Genomic DNA, 17,781 nt, shown 5'->3' on the forward strand with positions numbered 1-17,781 from the left:
TCTTTAGGTTTGAAATATGTGTTTTATTATTCAAAATAGCAAAAGCAAAATTCCTTTTGTCACTGTGCTTGAATAACAGGCTGACTTGAAAGAGATAATGAGCTAACACTAGTCCTGCATTTACATTACAACAGAGCAAGGCAATTTCTCTTTTTCCTCAATGATTTCTTTTTAAGACAGGCGGCCGTTTCTCGTGGAGGACTGTGGGCACTGAGCTGTTTTCAAAAGAGACACGAGATGCCAGTTTTGCTGGGCAGTAAACAATTAGACTGATGAAACGTACCGCAGTAACGTCTAAGTCTGTATTCAAACCTGCATCCAGAAACCAGTGTTGGTCGTTTATTTAAAAAAAGAACAGTGGTTAGAACTTATTTATTTATTAGTGCACAGAAGTAGTCTAGAAGGATTTAGATGTTTACCCCGGGCAGCTAAACATGCTTTCTCTTTATCCCACTGTCAACACAAAATTTGGCTAAGACTGAGGGGTGTTTTTAATTTTATTATTTTTTAAAAGTAGTATTTTAGTTTGTAGTAGTTTGTTTTATTTTTGTTTACTTTAACTGCACTGCCTTTTCATTCGCTTCCTCAGCAACCAATCTTTGGCAAAGTGCTGACATTAAAGGCCGATTTATGCTTTGCATCGGCAAAAGGTCTACATTATGTACCACATAGGGTTGAGTAAGATGCTTGAGATCCAGCCCTAATGTTTTGGAGGTTTAATTGCAGAGTGACGCAGACACACCAACACTTAAATATAAATGCTCATAAAAGGTATAAAGTGTGTCAACAGTGTTTGCAGTAGTTCTCTAAAAAAACTCAACCCAAAGCAAACAAATCAAAGTCCCACACTTTGTACATCACTACTATCGATCTGATGTTTTGAGATCCTCAGACTGTTGCCAGACCCCTCCCTCTGAGAGTAGAGCTCTGAGATCTCACCCAGTGTGGCTTCTCCTCCCTTTAAGGTGCGTGTGGGGATAGGGGTTCCTGGACAAGAGAATGTTGATTGAACTTCACCATCTAGCAGAAGTATAAGTCCGTATCCATGGGTCCATTGGGAACCTTTGGGTCATTACTGGGGTGCTCCAAAGGATGGGGGTCCGAACAAGCCCCCTGACTTATGACTCACTTTGTTGGAACGAAAGTCAGAATAAGAGCTGACCAGAGGGACCTTCATCAAACGGGTATTGATTGTTTACTGTGTTACACCACCAGGGGCATGGCCTATCACCCCCTTGGGTGTTTTCTCCATTGTAGGATTGGAGGTTCCTTCCTCCAGCTTCAAGGGTGTTTTCCCTTGCCACCGTGTCTTTTGGCTTCCTCACTTGGGGCTATGTATATTATTTATTGTCTGTACAGCTGCTTTTTATTTATTTTAATTTATTTTTGCACCATAAGGCTGTATAAAGTGCTCTACCAAAATACTCTTGGCTTTGACTTTGAATTTGATTAGTAGGGGTTTCTTCATTCGTTCTGATTCATTTCATTTGTGATTCTGAAACAATAATAAAAAAAGGAGCTACCGGTGCTGCAGTATTAGTTTTCAGGAGGACGTTGAATAAGGGCGCTATGGCCTTGAGAAAACTTTACCCATCCGCTGAAGGACAGCAGAGTGAAGATTCATTGTAAATCAGGAGAAGATTTTTGTGGGCGGTTGTTGTGGAGGGAGTTATAACAAATCAGTGTTGCGATGCTCTTTGCTTCACCTACATTGCTGTGCTCTCACAGACAGACAGAACAGTGCTAAATGATGGAAAGGAAGCAGTGATGTCGTTCCTCATCACAGAGTAGAAATGCTGCCGTAAGTCATGGCCGGAGAGGCGTGGGATTGGGTGTATATGCGTGTGTGTGTGAGAGTGGGCCTCTAAATCAGCCTGTAGGCACCTACTGCACCCTCATCTCAGCCAGTGAAAGGAGAACGATCATTCACTCAACACAGCAACCACAACTGCCCCATCATCTTCTCTGTATCTCATCACATGGCCATGAATCCATCAGGAGGGAGGGAGTGTGTATATGTATGTGCACATACCTTCAGCTTAATGCATGTTTCTTTGTTCTCAACTGTATTAACCTTTCCAGAAACACCATCACTAGATCCAGTACACTTTCTTTTAGCGTTGTCGTGAAGGTTGGGTTGATACTGGTGTTTGGTGGAGGACTGTAGTCTCCTGTTTTAAGTAGAAATGCATATGGCTCTTAGATTTCCTCAAGCTGTGGTGCTGATGCTGTTTAAAATTTTATGCCCGGCTCCGGCCTGGGGAACACATCTCCCCCATTTTTTATTCCTGCTTATATTATAGTTTATGGGTCTGCTTCTCTTTACAAATGGGTTTGTGGCATATTATTCATTGGCTGGTGGTGTTCAGAATGAGACTGTGGGCACAGGCTTGTGTGTAATAGTGTGTTTGTGTGTTTGCTTCAGGTGCCCATGTTCTCTGAACTGTGACAGAGCTGCAGACAGTGGATGTCTAAAGTGACTACGACTAAAACCACCCTGTTGAAACCCACTACTAAACGGCTGGTTAAAGCTTCCTGCTTGGTTTGCAAGTGAGTTTGACTGTGAGATTGTACAACACTGTTCAAAACTCAGGGACCACCCTGTTGGGGGTGTGAAAACAAATGTTTGGTCTCTCATTTTTGCGCTGTATATATTGCAATGTACATGTCTTATACCAAGATGATTTACAGTTCTCCTGCAGGTGCCCAGTTCTTCCGTACTGCTCCCTCTTACCCTAGTGAAATGCCTTCCATCTCTCAATCAAGCCTCAAAAGAGCTCCTTAGACCAGCTCTCATATCTGACGACATAGCTACACCCTTCACAGCACTGTCTCTGGCCTGGCGCTCAGTAAAAATAGTGCAGGCAGTGTGCCTAGTGCTTCTGCTGTCTCTCTGTGGAGTTTTCACCATGGTGCTGAGAAACAGAGAGAGGGCAACCAAAGCTGCATGTTTTTTTAGCTACTTAATTTAAAAATACTAGGTTTAGAAAGTGTTATTACAAATATAAACTGCACATATATTCTGTGCATAAATCAGAGACCAGCCTTCATTAGTTTAGTTTCTAGCTAAAACAGACATTTATGTAAATGGTATTTAAATTCCATAGTATCACCCTTTTTACTTATTAAAAATGATTTTAAAAAAAGCACTATTATCTCCTCTGATGCCACACGTGTGTGTGTGTGTGTGTGTGTGGATGTGTGATATCTAGGGGCAACATATGATATGCATTTGGGACAGAATTACCAGTAGTTGCATAATATATGTGAGCATGCATTACATAAAGATGATATTATTACATGCAGGTAGTTCCATATATGTGGTAGATATACTGCATAATATGTATAGACCTGTCTTAGACATATGCATGAGCCCCACTTCCTGGGACTGATTAAAAACAAGCCTCTCTCACTCTCTGTGTGAGTGAATGATTGCTCTTGTGTACGATTTCAGAGAAGGTGCTGTACTCTTGTACCCCTGGTAAACTGTAGCCCTCTATCCCGGAGGCCACTTCAAAGCAAAGCATGGCTAAAAGGGATGGCTAAAATTAGTGAGAGGCCACATAACCTGCACCCACAGATCAAAAGCAGGCGTCAGTATGTCGAGGGTGTCTGTGACTTCATTCATATCTGTGTGTTTGTTTGTGTGTGTATGTGTGTGTGGGGCACTGTTGTTCCAATTCTGCTTCCTAAGTCCTGGTATCAGACTGAGCTTTTGTAGGCTACATGAGGTGAACAATTGAGGTGTGAACTGTCCGTATACAGGGTTTCTGTTGTAGTGTACATGTGATCTGAGGTTGTATGTGTGTATGTGCAAACGTGCGTGAGCCTCAGCTGGTGGATCATTCAGCCGTATTGACAGAGGAGGTCACTTAAATATCAGCACCATTTTGCAATGCTGACTGCTCGCACTGACCACAGGCATGAAGCCCATCAGGAGCTGCAGTGCAGAGAGGTCAAACGTAACTCAAGCCCACACACACGCGCATAGGCGCACGGGAGAGTGAGAGAGAGAGAGACAGAGCCAAACAAGTCCTGCTACCCAAGACCGGCGAGATCCTATACGCACCATTTGCATTTAAATTTCCCACTAGCACACAACCTCCAAGATACGTCCTCCAGGGACATCACTAGTTCACTAGCGTCTTCTTAATTGGGTATTGATTGACTATCACTCGGCAGGGGAGACAATGAATTACTGCGTGACAAAACGGCGGAGACATGCAACCAGAGAGGAAGAGAGCAGCGGAAACAGTTGTTCCCTCTGCATTTGTTTATATAGCTGAGTAATTAATGATGCAATGGGAGATGCTTGATTAGACCTCAGAACCTTCGGATTATGTTTATTTGCACAAGTCATGTTACAGAGGCCCATGTATTGTGACCTGAATCATTGGGGTAAAAGTTGTATCAGGTGTGCGCATGGCTATGTGTATATTGCTGTGGTGGATATATCACAGTTGCTATCGCTAAGGTACATTATGTGTAGTTCACAGAAAAGTGAGAAGAGTCTGTGGTTAGCATTATAGTTTAAACATTATATTTTAAAATACCCTATATTTACAGATGTTTAGAGTCACTGTGTTTAGTGTTCATCAGAATGTGCTGGTAACACTAGTATTTATATTTGCATACGTTACATTGGAACACAGCGGTATGGTGGTGCTGCAGGTAATGTCCTTGTCAAACAACTCCCGCTTTATGGGGTTGTGGGTTCAGTCACCACCTCAGGTCACTGTCTCTGAGGGTTGTGCAGTGTTCTCCCTGTGTCTGTGTGGGTTTCCACTGGCTGCTTTGGATTCCTCCCACAGTACAAAAACACATTTGCAGGTGGATCGGCTATGCAGATGTTTTTGTGTGTGAGTGACCGAGTGAGTGTGTGAGGCTCTGTAATGGACTGTTGCCTTGTCCAGGTTGTGTTCCTGCCTTGCACCCAGTAAACCCAGGAAGACTCTATACACACTGTTACTCAGAACAGGATGAAACAGGTACAAATAGTCTAATGAATGAATAATGGAGCAGTTACACAGTCCTGCTACAGCTGAATTCATCAAGCTAGATTTTAAAAGCCTAATTATCACAAGCTAACTTAGTTAAAGGTGACATTCAAAACGTTTTATTAAAGTGTGGGTGTGTTTCCACACTGTTTGCTAGCTCTCCAATCTGTTTGCGTGCTTGAAACCTGTCTAATGTGTTTACGAAGACCCAGTGTCAGACCCAGTGTCTGTGTTGCCCTGTGAAGGACTGGCGCCCCCTCCAGGGTGTATTCCCACCTTGCGCCCAATGATTCCAGGTAGGCTCTGGACCCACCGCGACCCTGAACTGGATAAGCGGTTACAGATAATGAATGAATGAATGAATGAATGAATAAAAGCACAACCAAGATGAGGATTTTGCCCCATAGGTGGGTAGTTATTTTTGCTCTTTTGGATTGCTTATGGTAGAAATGTCTTGAAATTCAAGAGACGGCTAGATGCACTACTGCAAAGTTCTTCAGAACTAAACAACTTGTGTTACAAATGAGTTCCTGTGTTAATTCAAACAACAGTCGTTTTTTCCTCTCAGACAAATCTTTCCACCTTAAAAGATGCGGAGCATCTGAATGTAAACAAACCAGAGAGAACAGCATTTCCCCGCAATTGTAAACATCCCCTTTAACTAAGTAATCTTTACACTTTAACTCATGAAACATTCCCCAGTAGCATGTTTTCAACACCTCTTTTGATTCCTAATATTGTTAATCATGACTAATTTACCATGACTGTTGTTGTCAGTGCTGGGATGTTCTGAGGAGATTTTAGGGTTTTTCCTCCATATGATGGAACTCGTTGGCCTGGCAATAGATAGTACCACTACCTGCCAATGAGCTCCCACAGTGACTGGGGTTTGAGTCTGTTTTGAGCGAGTATGCTACACAGCACAAATAACAGTCCTTGGGCAAGACTCCTAACATGGCATGGGCCCACCTCTGTCATATAAGTAAACGCACACGCCTTGCTCAAGTGCACCTCAGCTGTGGATTGAGAGAGGAGGACCGCGCTGTTCCTTTGCTCCACGTGCCCCAAATATTCCTGCTGGTCGTGTGGAATCGAACTGATGACCTTCCGGTCCGAACCCGGCTTCTCTGGCCCACGTCTGCCCCATTATCTAGGCCTGTCACTAACAGAGTGAGGCAGTAGATACATTTCATTTATTAAATACGTCTTTGTTTTGTTTTCCTTCTGTTTCATCTATTTTAAGCAGCGCTTAAATTGCTTAAATAGGCAAACACTCCCTGGTGTGTCGACAGGAAGAAAAAGTAGGGGGAAAATGGTGGTGTTTTAACGGAGAGGGAGATCTAGCAATGTGAATACATCAATTAAGCCATGAATTCATTCCGTCATATTTGTTCTCATTGTCCAGGGGAAAAGCATACTTTTTATGTATTCATGATGGAGCATGTTTCAACACAAAACAAGACAGCACGTTTACTCACACAAACAACCTAATGAACAGATATAAATAACATTACCTCTGCGTGTGTAATTTATTCTCAGCACAAGTGCTTCTTAGTGATACTCTGGGCTAAATTAGCCACTAATTTCCATTGTCGCTACTCTAATTACCGCACATTCAGAGAGGGAGGATTGATATCTTGTTTAGTGGCGAAGCTGCCTGAACTGCATGACTGCTGTGTGTGTTTAATTCCCAGTGCAAAGAGAGCCTTCTGTGCTGAGCATTGGCCTGAGCTGCGCGAGAGAGAAGGCTATAGAGAGATCCGCTGTACTCTCGCCAGCGCTGCTGAAACACTTAAAAGAGACTTGGCCACACACACAAGCTGCTTTGCCATTCTTCAATGTCACCCCAGTCGCGTTTGTCAAAATTTCAGGCACGTAATCTGAGCTGGAACACAAGGTTAACTTCTTTTGTGCTTCTGTTTTGTTAAAGCCCCACACTATTTAACTTTATCTGCCAAATGTGCAAAATTGAAACAAATGATGTTGGGAGGCCTGTGTGTGTGTTGTTTTTAAGCGGCTGGCTGCTCTGGAACATTAACACACTTGTAGCCTACTTATGCTTCTTAAATCTGCTGCGTTTGGATGAGTCCTGTTACTTTTATCAGCTTGAAAAGAGATTTTCCATTGATTTTAGGAGAAGATTATAAACTCTAGCCTGTGGGTATTTCATCCTCGCCCTTTAATGTTGACTATCAAACAATTTTGATCTATTTTGTTCTTATCTTTATTTTGTAAATGAAGCTAAATCATAATTATTAGACTACACACAGTGACCACTTTAGAACATGTTAAAGTTTAGATGTAAAATGATTATTGAGGTTGGACCAGCCTTTGGACTGATTGCATATGTTTAATACCCTGAACATTTGTTTTTTTGAGTTTGCTCTTAATGCTGCAATAAAGGAGGACAGAGGTGCACAAAAATAATAAAGGTTCTGTGGTAAGTCAAGTCTGTGTCTGTCTTATGAAACAGCTGTTGAATTTTTAAAACATTCCTAATCAAACTGGATTTATAATGAAACAGTTGGTTCATTTTATTCTAATAAGCAGTGTTGTGGAAGTCAGCATATGTAATCATTAATTTTTTATTGGGAGGTGTGGGGGGGTTTCGTTTTGCCTGAACCACATACTCTTTCTATGTCTACCGCGCCTATTTAGCCTGATTACACACCTGTGTTGTACACCACAATTATAAAGTTAATCAAAGTTGCAGCAAATCAGCGTGAAAAAATGTGGGAGTGGATTTTCTGTACAGATTTGATGTCCTCTCACTCATGTTAAATGGTCATGTGTATATATATATATATATATATATATATATATATATATATATGATTGTGTTTAGTTTAGTCTGTCAAGTCCTAACACCCAGGATTGCAGATATTACACAATCCCATCCCAACTTCAAAAGTAGTTCCACACTCCAGACGATTAAACCACTTTGTTAATCTCTGATGTCACTTTGTTAATCTCACATCACTGCTTCAAGTTGTACATAATCTGTTAATGGCATCTTTTTGAATGAAATAAAAATTAAAATGCAGTGTGGAAGTGACTAATTTGACCAGCTCTGTCCCTATATACTCGGATTTTTCCCCATCTCACATCAGAAAACCACCAGTGTTCAGTTATGGTGCTTTAAAGGGACCATGGGCATGCACTCACACATACACACATCAAGCATTGTTTGCCAATCACCGGGGTTAAGTGGCTGCAACCTACCGTTTGTCTCTGTCAATTAGTGCCGTGTTCTCATGCTCCTTCTACACTCCAGCCACCCACACTGCCAATCCAATCATTGACTAGCTGAGGTTCTGCTGGAAATTCCACAGCTTAATCTCAGTGGTGTTGGAATTCTCACTCCTGATGAACATGTGAGGAACGTCTCTTCTCTGAGTACAGATTCCCTTCAGTTCTGTCTGTCTCCCAAATCCCTGCGTGGGCAGAATAGCTTTGATTAAGCCATTCCCTCAAGAGCATGTGCTCTCCGTATCGATTTGCTGTAAGCTTATAGTCCTTCTCATAGGCCAGACTGGATTTTAAAGGGGCCTGTGTTAAGGAAAAACAGGTTTTCCTCTTGTTTTCCTCATATTAAAGATTCATGTTTGATGGTGTAAACATGGCAAGTGTACATACAATTTCTTACATGAAACTAAGTGATTTTTTGAAAAAGCTGCAAAAACAGGCTTTTCTTCTATGCGTTCGTCCAACTGTGCAACCCATTAAAGTTCAGTTTGTACATTTCATGTTAGAGTGATAGGCTTTTATCAATGATGCATTAAGAATTGGGATGCCAGTCAAAAACAGAGATTTTTTACACATCAGTTAGTGCGTAGTCATGCAGGAATTAATTATAGAAGAATTAGAACTCTCTCTCTCTCTCTCTCTCTCTCTCTCTCTCTCTCTCTCTCTCACACACACTCACTCTCTCATACTCACACTACTAGCACACACCCACACACACCTAGAGCCGCCAGCTGTCAACCATGGTGCCCAGAGAGCAGGTGAGGTTTAGGTCCTTACTCAAGGGGACTTCAGTCATGGATACTGAGGAAAGAGACGGCACAGTTTCTACACCCCACCACACCTTGACCATTATTCCTGTGAGGGGATCAAACGAGGAACATTCCTGTCCCAAGCCTTGTTCTCTAAACCTAAGGTCAAGACAGACACTATTATTATTATGCCTTTTTTGGGCTAAAAATAATAACATTAAATAAAAAATTCATATGGAAACTGTGTGTAGTAAGGGCAGCAACCATATTACAGAAGCTCATAAGAAGTAAATATCTGAAGTAGAAAACTATCATTTCCAAGTGAGGAGAAATATCATTTCCAAGTGAGGAGAAGAAGCCTGTGGCTTACAATGTTTTATTCACAGGGTCAGTACACTCAGAGAAACTGGTGTCAGTTCATTTTATATTTAGCACATTTCAGCAGAAGGGAAAGTCTCATAGTGAAAATTACAACAGGTTCCTGGAAATGGAATAAACCTTAGCTTTGAACTTGGAACAACATGTGGCAGTCTCTGAGATGGATTCACATTGAGTCATGAAGGCTTTAAAGTATAGGAAGGGTCATTAACTGAGATGTACAACAAATATCTCTTCCCCAGACCACCCTGGTAGTGACCCTAATGACCTTATACGATGAGTGTGAACCTTGTGGGTAATCTAGCTCATCTTTGTTAACGCTACCGTACACAATGCTGGGTGCAGGATACTGTAGTCACTGTGGTCATTTGCTGGCTGTTGTCTTTTAGAGGGAATGAGGCTCAAACCCGTCAGAATCCAGGACAGTTGAAAACCTCAACTACAATAGAAACACACAAGTAGTTTAGTCATGACAGTAGCAGCCTTAGGGTTGCATTAAAGATTCTGAAATTCTTTTTAGAAATGAACGATGTACAAATTGCTCCAAAAAACTGCTCCAAAATATTCCGAGTGATGTTAGAAGGCAGGCTTAGACTCTGGAGAAAATTGTGGCATTGAAACCTAGAGGGGGGATAAAAAATGTAATGCTGTGTTTGATAGGAAGAGCAAAGATGTACTGAAATTAAAAATAAATAAATAATAATAATGCTGGCTTTATATTGCTTTAGGCTGGTACGTCCTTGAAAAGGTCAAAATTGCTAATGAGGTTTCTGGATGAAAAGGTCTTTTACCAAAATAAAGCAGCTCATTTAAATGCTGGGACACGCTGATGCTTAATGAGAGCTGTGGGGCCAGGGTGTTTGTTATAATCCCAGAAATGACACACACACAAAAAAAAGTAACATTTGCCAGTTTTTGTTCCTCTCGGTTATAAAGTCTACCACCTCTACAGGCTTGCAGTTCTATTGAGAAAGGCAGTGTAAGCTGGACTAATTTTAGGCTGGATGTCATTTACACTTGCTCAGGCAGATGGTCAGTATTGCACATGCTAGCAGATGTTCCAAGGAGCTGAGGTGTTACTGGACTTTTAATTTGGACAGCAGCATGTATGAGGGCTTAGAGAACAGAGGTCATTGAGGAAATACAGTCATCTCAGAGAAAATCACACTCACCAGTTGCCCTTATTCTCACTGCAGCAGAAAGATCATATGACCTTATATACAGTGCCTCTTCCTCAGATGTGACCTTCTTATTGCACTTTGCGCATCCAGTAAGTGTTGGCTACGGCTGTGTTCTGCTGACACGTGTGTTCCAGTTGAGTACAGTAAATAGAGAACAGTAAGATTAATTACCTTAATATGAGCATGCGTTTTGAATTGTAATAGCTATAATCAGGCCCTGTTCTAACCTGCTTTGGTTGGGTGGAGCACTAAAATTACTTTGAAGGAACATTTATAGGTTGATTACATCCCGGCAGTGCGATAATACAGTTCCATTTCCAACGGTTGAATCAGAACAAGTAAGAAAAACAATATGCATAAACAACTGCAGCAGAAACATTTTCCAGTTTCTTTTACTTTGGCCTCATGTTTCTTTGTTTTCTATCTATCTATCTATCTATCTATCTATCTATCTATCTATCTAACTGTCTTGTGTATATGTATCAGAAAGTTTGTTCAAGCCCTCGCTACATAGGCAGACAAGCTTCATGTGCGTATGTGTTTCTCTAATCTATCTTTGCTGCGCTGATTGGATGTGTGTGCGGCAGACGTCACCCGCACAGCACACTGGGACTTGTAGTTCTTGGCTCGGCTTCTTGGCTCTGGAGGGAGTCATAAAAGGAAAAAAACAACATACATGATGCAGCACTTTGTTTAGTAATGCTGTACTTCAAGCACGTTCAACTCAAAATGAACAATGAATCAATATATGACAGTATTTAAGCCTTAAATTTGCATATTTACTGCTCTTAGCTGTGCTGCTGATCTGGGCAGACATTTAGGCCTGCTAGCAACAAGCTAAAAATGGAATAGAATATTCTGTCAATATATATATATACACACTGCATATACTTCATATAACTCTAATGCTCTGGGGTTTTTTTTCTCTTTCATTTTGTCGTAAGCATTTCGAATGTCTTTCAACATTAACATTTCTTTAGCTAGCACTATGTAAACTAGCTAAAAAAAGAGTTTTTCTTTATAAAATAACCACACACAATGTCAGTTATATGATTCAGGATAAAAAAACGAGAAAGAGTAGGGCAATATAGTACTCTTATTAGACTGTCTGGTGTTATTTAGACCATCAAAAGCAGAGACTCATCATGAGCTCCTGAGACAGCACGAAGTGAGGGGGTGAGAGGGATAACCTTTAACACTAAATGCGCTTTAGAGAACGGCTCAGGAATAGGGTGCTTAGTTGAACAGGGGTTACATGTGATACGTTTTCTTATTGTTATAAGTTTATTAAACATATAAAAACTATGCATAAATTAAGAAATGTGAAAAAAATACTTCAATTACACTGCAAACTAACAGAGTAGCTGACACTAGATGCTAAAAAGATATTAAATGAAATATCAAACAGAAATATCACCAAAATAATAAGACAAGTCTACCATAAGGATTTGGGTTTAAATCTAATCGTACTTTTTAGATCACTACCTCTCCTGTTCACAGTGACAGAATCTGTCTGCTCTGCTGAGCTGACCGTCTGTCGGTTTTATAGGACTCAAAGAGCCAATCAGAAACAAGCAAAGGAGAAAAAGATGTTGTTTTGTTGGTTGAGCTGGCTTTGAGTTTGGGTGGGCAGTGATCAAATTTGGGTGGGCAATGCCCACCCCTGCCCCCCTCTAGAGCCTGCCCTGGCTATAATGGATTTAGGTGTACTTTGATGATGAAATGAAAGCTTCTCGTCTAGTGTGGCTCATCTGGCAAGAAACACAGCTTGAAAACAGGCTAATTCTGAACAGATGCTAACAATAATCTTTCAGGTTGATTGCATTCAGATCCCAATTAGTGTGAGCTATAAATCGAGATGTTCTGTTATGACATGTTTACAATGTTGGATTGGAACGGGCCCTTTAAAAACCTCCTGTATATATATATATATATATATATATATATATATATATATATATATATATATATATATATATATGTATATATATATATATTACTTATTTATTTTACATTTTTCAATGAAAAATACAAGAAGCTATCAACAAGTTTTTTGATCTCTGCCACTGCTGGATGTATTTACTGCTACCTTGCTGTACAAAGCTATGCCTCACTCATGACATTTCTTGAGAGTGTCTTGCATTGACAAGCATGTGGTATTCAGTCATATTTCACTGTATACCTTGTATAAAATCTTTTTCTTTTCATGAGTTTTTCAAACGCTGCACTGGAATTCACTAGTTTGCCTTTGAACTCATTGCCACTGTGTCAGCGATCAAGTTTTCAGAATGGCAGTGATGTTTACTAGTGTGAACTACCAAGGTACATTTGTTGCATTTACATCAGAACCCTACATAAGCTTGTGGGAGCTACATTCTACAAATCGAAACTGCTGTAGCACTGCCACTATTCTGCCTCTTACCTATTGACAGTCAAATCCATACCAACCATCAGCTGGTTCATATTTAGTGTTAATGTTATAAAATTTGTTACAGGGTAAAGTGTATTATAATTTGTTTTAATTACAGGACATATTTGTTAGAATGTTGAGTAGAACCAAGAGGATGATCAAAAGTCAGCCTGGTTGACAATGTTGGATTGAAGTGTTCAAAAAGGTTGTGTCATGTGTGAGGAGAGCAAGTAGGATTGGAGATGAAAAACTTTACAGAGATGTTACTATGTTGCTACTTTGGTTACACTTTCCCACCATCAGTGGGAGAATGCACAAATGATAGAGAATGTTGTCACCCTCAATTGTTCCAGAAACAATCTTTCCCCCTATGCATCAAGGTTATAGACCAATTATATACTGGCAGATAAGAGACAAACAACTCTGAAAGAGTTGACAGTGGCCTAAAACAAAGTATAAGGGAATCAGAAGAAGATATAAAATTAATATGAAATTAATCACTTTCCAACAATCGCCCCCGTGATCACGAATTGAAAGATAATAATCAAGAACATGTATGATTTGATTAATTACATTTAATAAAACTACTAAACAGAAATTCTAGGATGAGCTTACACACCCTAAACACACAGTTCTAAAAACTGAGGAGACACTTGCAAATAACAGTTAGAGCTACATAATGATGATTAAATAAATTTGATTGATTGTGACTGAGTAAGTATGATGAATGGTCAAATAGAAGTAATTCCGTTCTTGTAGTAAATTTGCTAATTCAGACTTCTTTCACTAATGTCAAGCATATCTAGAATATTAGCTACAATACTTGAGTTTATCATGACCTAGGAAAGAAAGGATGAATGAGTAGTTAGCGCTTAGTTGACCTGCCAAAATGCCATTAGTTCCCTCAGTTATAACTACATATCAGTCTTGGCTCTTACGTTCTATTATTGCTATTTTCCAGACGAGCTTTTGTGTGAAATGGAAAGGGGTTTTCAAAACGTCCAAATGGGCAGAGTGTCACTTTAAACTTTTTAGTGTTATTTAAACCTACACTGCAGTCTGAAAAATATGGCCATTTTGCAGTTTAGCCTGCAGTAAATGTTGTTGAAGCTGAAGTCTATTTTCAAGCGCAGGGGTATTAGATTCCACCTTTAGGATATTTTTGCTCCCTTGTGAAAAGGCGCTCAATTAAAGTTAATAAGATAAATGAAATTAATCCGATTAACAGGATGAAGAGGGCAGTCTTCCCCGCACGCCAGCCACTGTAATTAGAGAAACTGTACTACTGGAGGAAGCCTGATTAATCTAGAATTCTGTGTTAAGGTCATTAGTGTTTCTGAGAAATCAAACATTATAAATGTTTGGTCTGATCAGCACTACTTGAATCCATCTTTGGGCTTTAATAAAGAATGCCACATTTATTGCTCTATGTGCTGCTCATAATGGCTTTTTGATTTGCCTTATGTCATTATCACAATAATGATGTTTACTGATGCCAGTTCATCACAGGAACAAACTAAGGGGAATGAAAGGCCTTTGATGTTGCGAGTGTTTGACTCTGATACTTTAGTTTTCCACGTACTGGGAACCTTTTAAAATTTTCTCATGAAAGCGGTTGTCAGGGTTACGACTCTTTGACTTGTGCCTTTGCATCCCTCAGTCGGCGGCTCAGGGTTGATTCCGACTATCTAAAAAGTGTCGTCTCCCGCTCTAAGCCGAAGTCTGTCGCTTGTCTTTGTTAGACGTCTCCTCATCTCTGCTCCTCATTGTGCAGTCTGTAGCCTCATGCATTCTGTTTGTGATTTCATTCTTGTGTCGCTGGCTTTACAGACGAGTTTAAGTAAGTTTGACAGAAGAAAAGACAGGGAAAAATGGGGAGGGAAGGAAAGGGAGAGAGACTGCGCCCTTTTCAGTAGAAATATCGAGGTGGTAGACAACTAGATAAAAGGCACAGGGAAGAGCGGGAGAGCAAGTGAGTTAATGCATGAGAAAGCAGAATGTTGTAATGGTGTAAAGGTAGCGGAGAGAGTGGAGATTTATGTGAATGGGTCCAAAGTGAAAGAAGTCTGATGGTGTTTAAGAGTGGAGGTGCCCTCTGTGAAAGCACTGGACCAGAACTGTGGTGGACATTAGCATTCAGCAACAGCCTTTCCTCTGCCCACTGCTGTCCGTGCTGTCATACATGCAGCAGTAAAGCTCAGGTGATCAGAGTTTTAACAGCAGACACACCTGGGTATTGTGCACTCATCAGCTTTACAGCAGGCATTGGCTTTTGTCTCATTCTGCCTTTGAAGGTCTTTATCTTTGTTCAGGGGTTATGCAGTTAGAAAGCTGACACACGAAGCTGGCTGAGGGTTATTACTTAGAACATTTTTTTTCTTCTAAACTCAGTTCTTTTTACTCCTTAACACTTGAACTTTGAGTATCTGCATTTTTAAAAGTAAGGTTTTAATGTACAACAGTAATTCTTAGAGCTGAACAATATTTTCTCTGTGTTTTAGCCATAAGAGTTTTACCACTTTACCTGCCGAAATACACTTTACGCTGCATTCAGATGGAGTCAACATGCCATTTGAGTGGACTCACATTTCTTCCTTTTTTGGGGCATTTTTTCTACCTGATAGAATTAAACGTTTTAACTTGAATGGATAAGCTCTTAATCTCACCAATCAAATGAAAACAGAATGGACTGGTATAAAAATCAGAGCTGCGTTGTTTAAGCTCTGCCTGTATAATGACTTCAATTAAAAGAGCAAATCAAGCTTGAAGAGCATTGTCCATTTCTACAGGAATTTCAGGTGAGTATTTCAGGTAGAATACATGTAATTGTTGTTTGTTTGTCGTGTTTAAGGCACTTAATGGACCTAGAGGACATTTTGTCTTTCTCCTCCAGAAGCAATGTAATAAATGCTAATTTACGTCTTCTGTCCATGTTTGTTATATGTGGTGTGATGTGGTGTTGAACTTCCCTCCCATAAACACAGCCCATAAACGCTGCCCATAAAAATCCACACCGCACCTTCTCTGCTCGCAAAAGCTGTCCCAGGCAGGTTACTCACTGTTTCCTTGTTGATGTTTGGCAGAGTCAGCTCTAAAGTCTGAACGCAACCTTAAACTGTGTGACTCCTGTCATTATCAAATGTAATTAATTCATGGTTGTCCTGTTTAGGTTTTGGGACCATTTTTCAATGTATGCGTTTCACACATTAAATTAAAATATTTTATTTTTGAATTATTTTATACTATTTTCATTATTTAATGCATAATACTTTTGTATCCCCTTAAAAATAGGTTTAATCAAAACATATATGGATTACAGTGAAGTAGCTGAGGTAATGTGCTATTAAAAGTTATATAAACATATAATAGAAGTGGGCAGGTCCTGGCTATTTTAAGGATATTTTATGGTATTATTTTAATACAAATTACACACGTCTTATTTTGAGCACTCAGTTAATGAAAGGAATATGAGAATGGGTTTGGAAAGCCATATATTTGAATGATCAGTCTCATTCATATCTTGTATTAAACAGTGTTCTCTAGACTTAGTGCTGTTTGATGAGGCTCTGACCATTGACCCCATGGTCATATTATCAGGTATGACCTCAGACCTGATCCTCAGCAAGCAGCGGGTTTATTTCAGCTCTCTATCAGCAGGGCAGCCATGTAAGCAGAAAATGTCACAGCCTGCCAGGCTTTATGGCTTTTAACGTAAAGACTAGAGTTGTGTGAGGGATTTGTGTGATGGAGGCCTTGTACCGCTGCAGGGAGAGAGAGTTCGACAGGAAAAAGCCTGGGGACCAGCAGGAAGAGTAAAAGATGAATGACTAGATTTGTAAAGATTGGGTTGTGCTGAGAGAATGGAGAATGGATAGAGGTATGAAAAAGGAGAATGTTAAACTGACTATGAGTTTAAGATGGTCACCATAAAATTACAACTATGTTTTTAGAGATGTCAAATAAATTTACTCGTGTATCTAAATGCTACTTTTTTCTTATAGATATCCACTTTTTTGTTTGTTTGTGAGTGTCTCGGTTCCTAATAATCTGCCTACATAGGCATCTGTCTTAGTCAGATTGTTGTGAACTTCTAGTTAGGCAGAATGATAATCATTTTCCTCACAGCATGCGACCAGTGTTTACTCCCCTCAGCTCTCAGTCACTTACTTCAGCATTCAAAGCAACCTTAAAGTTTAGTGCATTGGATTCTGCTCCTGTTTGGCATTGTTTTTGTGCCACAATTCTGCACACTTGCACGGATATTTTAAATGAGCAGGAAGAATTTTTTTTTCAGTGTGAAGCACAGGTGTTTTGAAGAAAATGGCATCTGAAAAATAAAGCAGCTTTTCACAACCATGCATAAGTAATTGGCCTTTGATTACAACACTATTTTATCCATCCATCCATTATCTGTAACCACTTATCCAATTCAGGGTCACGGTGGGTCCAGAGCCTACCTGGAATCATTGGGCGCAAGGCGGGAATACACCCTGGAGGGGGCGGCAGTCCTTCACAGGGCAACACACACACTCACACCTACGGTCACTTTTGAGTCGACAATCCACCTACCAACATTTGTTTATGGACCGTGGGAGGAAACTGGAGCGCTCGGAGGAAACCCACGCAGACACAGGGAGAACACACCAAACTCCTCACAGACAGTCACCCGGAACGGGACTCGAACCCACAATGGTGTGACAGTAACACTACCTGCTGCGCAGCCGTGCTGCCCACTTGTTACACTGTTTACACTGTGATTTACTTTTCCTTCAAACCACTATGCTTCACACACACAAAAAAATATCTTAATGCTCACTCAA

The 17,781-nt window shown here is 40.3% G+C and overlaps 1 protein-coding gene across 5 annotated transcripts in view; it reads left to right on the forward strand.

Moving 5' to 3' along the window:
* The window catches only part of tspan9a (tetraspanin 9a), a 290,269-nt gene that overhangs the window by 114,496 nt on the left and 157,992 nt on the right, over window positions 1–17,781 (forward strand). For 3 of the 5 annotated variants that reach the window (XM_066684884.1, XM_066684886.1, XM_066684883.1), the window contains one exon: window positions 2,426–2,550. The exons of the other annotated variants lie outside the window; for them this stretch is intronic. The gene's annotated coding sequence lies outside the window, so the exon portion shown is untranslated. The remainder of the gene's footprint in view (window positions 1–2,425; window positions 2,551–17,781) is intronic. 5 annotated transcript variants of the gene reach the window in all.

The sequence above is a fragment of the Hoplias malabaricus genome, chromosome 11 (genome assembly GCF_029633855.1).
Source record: "Hoplias malabaricus isolate fHopMal1 chromosome 11, fHopMal1.hap1, whole genome shotgun sequence".
Classification (NCBI taxonomy): domain Eukaryota; kingdom Metazoa; phylum Chordata; class Actinopteri; order Characiformes; family Erythrinidae; genus Hoplias; species Hoplias malabaricus.